This window comes from Urtica dioica, chromosome 11 (genome assembly GCF_054948205.1).
Source record: "Urtica dioica subsp. dioica isolate 48M chromosome 11, U.dioica_male_clone48M_v1_H2, whole genome shotgun sequence".
In the NCBI taxonomy this organism is placed as follows: domain Eukaryota; kingdom Viridiplantae; phylum Streptophyta; class Magnoliopsida; order Rosales; family Urticaceae; genus Urtica; species Urtica dioica.
In genome coordinates, this window is record NC_142766.1 from 20,292,100 (window position 1) to 20,299,216 (window position 7,117).

Below are 7,117 nucleotides of genomic sequence, written 5' to 3' on the forward strand. Positions count from 1 at the left end.
CTAATTTTTGTTAGTGGTCATAGTGTAATTATAAATATTAGATGTATAAATAGAACCAATAATTTATGTCTTCTTTTAGTTTCCATTTTCTTTTCAGTAAATTCAGCCGGTGTGTATACTGAGTAGTTAGTGACATTGTGACAGTTGTTTTGAATGTTGACACGTGTGATTTGCTGTTTCATTTGGAAAGCCATTGACATGACCACGCAGTAATCAATGAAATTACCCTGAGACTCTAGTCCAATCCAGACTGTGATTTCTTAGGAAGAATCGTCTCGATAGAATGACTCGTAGAAATCATTTTCACTGTTGTTACATTGGTAAAAACTAAAAAAAAAACAAGTTGTTGAAGAAGTCGTCATAGCTCTCCATGTGTCATGTGATGCATGATGATCAAATTCAATATATGGATTGTTTTTTTTTTTAATTATTGCACTGTAAAAAGAAAAGGGTGATTAGATTTAGGAAGAGTTAGGTAATTGAAGTAAATGTCTTTCACGCATATCATATCACTCACCAAGTTGTATTGTTTCGGAACTCAATTTCAAATTTGAAACTGAGACTCAGAAATTATAGTTTGGCCACCAATATAAAACGTATAAAATGAATTAAAGTTAATGCCTCCATTAATGTAGTGAGTTTATTTGGTTGTGAATATTTATTTATTTAGTCAGTCACACACTCAATCTAGGTAATCATCTCAATTGGTCCTACTCCAATACTAAATACTAATCTGCCAAAAATACAAGCTAGAGCAGAGTCAGAGAAATCTTATGGACTGGATTTGAAATGCCATAACGCCTTTGAGTGTGAGAATGTACAAATATTATGGGCTTTCTGTGCCAGGTTTGAATGGTCACAGACTTATTTATGTCATAATAACTAGAAGGAGAAAAAAAAAATGTGTGACTTAAGTCTATGATCAATAAGTAACTGTGACCCATTTTTTTTTTTTTACTGATTATGCAAAGTAATGTGAATAATACAGTTATACTCTTGAGGTTCACTGTAAATGATTGTTCAATCTATATATACTGTTGGACTAGTCAACGGTCATTATTTATGGATCTAAGATAGTGTTTGACACAAATAATTGACGTTCACTTTGTTTTAGCATATTAATCATATATTGAATAAAATAAATAAAAGCAATGTTCTTAATGAATGGGACCTAATACCACAATTAGTATTGCTTTTTCATATCCGAATTGAGCATCTATCTCAACGTGAGGAAAATATAAAAATGAAATCTAAACCAAACAAGCTTTGACACTTTTGTTTTCAGCTAAAGGAAAAGAGAGAAGAAAAAGCTTTGAACTTTGGTTGCAAAACAATCTTTTCAGGGTTTTTTTTTTTTAAATATGATTTTCCATTGCTTTTCTGAAAACAAACCACCAACAAATCTTACAAAGTTTTTTTTTTTTTTTTTTTTGGAATGAAAAGACAGAGAAACAGAAAGTAATATGGATAACAACCAATTTATTCTTATGAAATGGCGGTCATGACGAGAAACACAAATTGCACCAAGAACGGTAACCATGCAAGCACTATGATATGAATTGTTTGAATTTTGACAATGAGAATGTTTAGTTACTACTATTAATTATTTAAATACGTAATATAGATCATATAGGTCGATACATTTCTGATTTATATTTCACTAACACGTTATTAAGACGGTCAAAGTTATCTTGAGAATTTCATCGACGAATATGGGGCAATAAATTGCATAGGAGTTGTCAAAAGTAACAGAAAAACTAGTTTTCCTCAATATTTCACCGACTGAAATTACATAATCTCAGCTTGATGTTACCGTGACTATAGCTATTTATACCATATCTGACTATCACCTTATAATCAGATGAGTTATACGAGCAAAATACCCTAATCCTAGTTTTGCACAACTATGTTACTCTTTGGGCGGCATCGGCCAATATTGAAGGTTCTTTTCATATAGCAATTCAACTCTATCAATTTTAAAGAAAAATTCGGATTAAAGTTAATTAACTGACTAACTATCGGTTTAGTGGCAACAATAATCAAAGAAAAAAAATGATCACGGTTACATGATTAACCAAAATTACCCTTCTTAACGGGTACTCAAAAAATAAAAGTCATGATTATAATATAGTCCATAAAATTCGAAACTTGAATATATCCATATATTCTGCCTTTCAAATTAATCTCTTAACCATCATGTCTCAAGTCTCAACCACTTATCAGTGTTAGAGGTCAAGTGAAAGCGGTCAAAAGAGCTGAGTCCACGTCAGCAAAAGAAGGTGTGCAAGTGGACCAATAGGAGTTAGTCTGTTAGAGAGTCAGTTAGAATGTGTATGCAAGTATATATATCTCGATGTAAATGAATCTAGACAATTAATGAGAATTCAATACAGTTGAGGCTTTCTCTCTGTAAATCCAAATCTCTCGTTTCTCTTCTTGGTATCAGAGCATCAAAAATGGCGTCTGAAGATTCAGCTTCATCGCCATCTCTTGTTCCAGATCTACTATCTCGCCCAGCAGCGAACTCTCAGTTCACACCGACGCTCAACACAGCGATCTCAGTCAAGCTTGACAGAGACAATTACTCTGTGTGGCGTTCACAGGTGTTACCGGCGATTAATGGACATAATCTTCAAGGCTTCATCAATGGAGCGAAGACGTGTCCACCGGAATACCTCGATGTGACGATTGAAGATGGAAAGAAAGAAATGCGACGCAATCCAGAGTACGATCAATGGATGAGGGAAGATCAGCTGTTGCTCAGCTGGCTTCTATCTTCTCTCTCCACGACGATTCTCAGATCTGTGACTCGGATCTCTACCTCGCGAGGAATCTGGCAAGCACTCGAGAGCAGGTTCGCGGTTCATTCTAAAGCCAGAGTTATGCCGCTTCGGCTTCAACTCCAATCGATGAGGAAAGGTAACCTGTCAATCTCCGATTATTTCGCGAAGATGGAGAGCATTGCCGATTCTCTCTTCCTAGCCGGATCTGAGATTTCTGAGGAGGATCTCGTCATGTCGATTCTCATGGGACTTCCATCTGAATACGATGTGATAGTAGCGATGGTGAGCAATCGCCTTCAAAACAACACTGAGAGTGTCTCAACGCTCACAGTGCAGGAGGTTCTGGCGATGTCACTCTCTCAAGAGACAAGAATCGAGCAACAAAATGCTGTTCTTGATCTCAACATCCAAGGCGCTACGGCGAACTACTCGGCGGCTAGAGGCAGAGGAAGATCTGGAAGAGGAAGGTCTGGACGAGGTCGCAGCAATGGTGCTCGAGGAAATTCCCGGCCGATTTGTCAAATCTGCAATAAACAAGGTCACATTGCATCAGCATGCTGGCACAGGTTGGACGAGAACTATCAGGTCAACATCCCTGCACCTGAAGCTGCACCGAATCAATCCAAGGCATTCTTTGCTGGAAGCGAGACGGTCATGGATCCTTCGTGGTATATGGACTCCGGAGCCACAAATCACGTGACAGCTGAGTTTGAGAACCTGCAAGTCAACCAAGCCTATAATGGCAAGGAGAAGCTGATGGTTGGAGATGGTAAGCTTCTTAACATCACTCATGTCTGTTCTACAAACCTGCAAAATAAAACCAATAAGAAACTCAAGCTACAAAATATTCTTAGAGTGCCTGATATAAAGAAAAACCTCATTAGTGTTTCACAATTTACCTCTGAGAATGATGTTTTCATAGAATTTCACCCTCATTTTTGCTTGGTGAAGGATCTGAAAACAGGAGTGGTACTGCTTCAAGGAACGCTTAAACATGGACTTTATGCTTTGGCAAGGCCTGAGGCTGCTGATAGGTGTCGTGTGTCTAGTTCGAGTCTGTGTAATCATGTGTCTCTAAGTGTAAGTCCTGTTAGTGTCAATACAAGTCATCCTGTGTGTATGTTGTCTGTAAAAGAAATTTTTCAATTGTGGCATAGACGGTTGTGCATGCGTCCAATAAAATTGTCCAAACTGTCTTGAAATCCTGTAATATTTTCTCTGATGGAATGAAAAACAATGAAAATTTCTGTGATGCGTGTCAACTTGGAAAAAGCCATACTTTACCTTTCAAGTTGTCTGAGTCAAATGCCACAAAACCTCTTCAGTTGATTCATACAGATCTATGGGGACCATCACCTCTTACATCTACAAATGGTTTTCGGTACTATATTAGTTTTATTGATGACTTCTCGAGGTTTACATGGATCTACCCTATGAAACTCAAATCCGAGGCCTTAGCTATTTTTAAAAAATTCAAAAAATTTGCAGAAAAATCACTTGCCACACCCATTTGTGAAGTTCAAAGTGATTGGGGTGGTGAGTTCCGTGTCTTCAAACCTTTCTTGGAAGACCAAGGCATAAATTTTCGACATCCCTGTCCACATACTCATGCTCAAAATGGTCGAGTCGAAAGAAAACATAGGCATATTGTTGAGTTAGGCCTTTCAATGCTTGCGCAGGCACAATTACCCCTCTCATTCTGGTTTGATGCCTTTTCCTCGGCTTGTTATGTTATCAATACTCTACCTACACCTGTCTTGAATGATTTGAGTCCCTACCAAACACTCTTCAACAAATGTCCTGATTTTAATTTCCTTAAAGTGTTTGGTTGTGCAGTGTTTCCACATCTTCGTCCTTATAATGCAAATAAACTTCAATACAGGTCAGCTAAGTGTGTCTTTATAGGGTATAGTCCTAGTCACAAGGGCTACAAATGTCTCCATTCCTCAGGTCGTGTCTACATTGCTCGAAATGCTGTGTTTAACGAAAATCAATTTCCATACTCAGAATTGTTTCCTAGTTCAAACTTACCTGACATTGAGCCAACTCCTGTGGTCCTACCCTCTAGTCAGTTCAGTCCTTTAGTCGTGTCTCAGCAGCCTTATGGGTCAGACTTGCCATGTCTTGTTTCTGCTGATTCTCTTGTTGCAGGACCACACGCTGATCAGGATCAGTCACATTCACAAGCTGTCCTTGTCCCGGAAAACACTGCCCCGAGCCCACAAAGTGTTGCCTCAGATACAAACTCTCTCTCCTTGAGCCAATCCATTCCCACGTCTCACCTGCCCAACATTTCCCATAGTCCCAGCGTACCACAAATACCCCTCACTGTCAATGACCATCCCATGAACACTAGGTCCAAGTGTGGCATCCACAAACCCAAAATATTCTCGGTCACCAAACATCCCTTGACCATTGACCTTGGCCCAACTGAGCCGGAGACTGCTGTTCAAGCCCTCGCTGATGCTAAGTGGGCCCATGCTATGTCCGAGGAGATTGGTGCCTTGCAAAGGAATGACACGTGGTCACTTGTTCCTCATGATGGTTCTCAAAATATTATTGGAAATAAATGGGTGTTTAAGCTTAAATACAACCCGGATGGGTCACTTCATCGACACAAAGCGCGTTTGGTTGCTCAAGGGTTCTACCAAACCCCGGGTGTGGATTTCTCGGAGACGTTTAGTCCGGTTGTGAAGCCATGTACAGTTCGAGTTGTACTCACTCTTGCTGTGTACCGGGGGTGGGATATAAAGCAACTCGACGTTAACAACGCCTTCCTCAATGGTGTGTTAACCGAGGATGTGTTTATGGTTCAACCACCGGGATTTCGGGATCCTCAGCGCCCACATCACGTGTGCAAGCTCAAGAAAGCCCTTTATGGCCTGAAACAGGCTCCGCGAGCTTGGTTTGAACGGTTATCCACTGCCTTGCTTAGCTGGGGGTTTGCTGGCTCCAAGGCCGACTCGTCGCTCTTCATTTATGCTCGTGGCTCAGTTTATCTCGTCTTACTGGTTTATGTTGACGACATACTTCTGACGGGCAATGATGAAGCTGCCATGGAGAAGCTCACCTCTGATTTGAACTCTCAGTTTGCACTTAAACGATTGGGCTCGTTACACTATTTTCTCGGTGTGGAAGTTTTTCGGGATTAGTCCGGCCTCTACCTGTCACAGTCTAAGTACGTTGGTGATCTGCTTAAGCGACTGAACATGACTGGTGCGAAACCATGTTCATCCCCAGCTGCTCCGGGTTACACTTTGTCGAAGCAAGAGGGGGAACCAATGGAAAATGCTTATTAGTACAGAAGTGTAATCGGAGCATTGCAGTATATGACCATCACGAGACCGGATATTGCTTACATAGTTAACAAGCTGAGTCAGTTTCTTCAATGTCCGACTGATATTCACTGGTTAGCTTGTAAGAGAGTGCTCAGGTATCTGAAAGGGACGATAACGCATGGTATCACCTTCAAGCCGTCAAAGCAGATTACGCTAGTCAATTTTGCTGATGCTGACTGGGCAAGTAATCCAGATGACAGAAGGTCCACAAGTGCTTACTGTGTGTTCTTAGCTGGGTGCTTAATTTCCTGGAGCTCGAGGAAGCAAGGCGTGGTCGCGAGGTCAAGTACTGAAGCGGAATACAGGGCTTTGGCTCATGTTGCAGCTGAGATATTGTGGATCAAGTCACTCCTCGGAGAACTTCAAATAAAATGAAGAGCAAGCTTCACGTGGAACAATCCCCGTTTCACTTGAGAGGGGGTGTTAGAGGTCAAGTGAAAGCGGTCAAAAGAGCTGAGTCCACGTCAGCAAAAGAAGGTGTGCAAGTGGACCAATAGGAGTTAGTCTGTTAGAGAGTCAGTTAGAATGTGTATGCAAGTATATATATCTCGATGTAAATGAATCTAGACAATTAATGAGAATTCAATACAGTTGAGGCTTTCTCTCTGTAAATCCAAATCTCTCGTTTCTCTTCTATCAGAACCAATTTAATAAAATCAATCATAACTCAGATCTATTGGAGGAGCTTTAAGAACATTTTTGGCTTTGCCTTTTTATCTACTTATTTTTAGAAAAACCATGCTGCATTTTGTTATTGGTAAGAATCAATATGTGTCTTAGTTTTATAAAGAACTCTTGTATTATTTATTTTCATCGCAAATTAAATTTAACGACTTTTAAAAAAGCACCAAAAAAGCAAATATTCCCAATATTATACCAACCTTTTTTTTTTTTTTTTTTTTTTTTTTTTTTGCAGTAACACGTATTGAACTAGGGTTGAGGAATGAAGATAAATCACTCTCACACGCCCAGTTTTCTCTTTTCCTTAAACTTTTG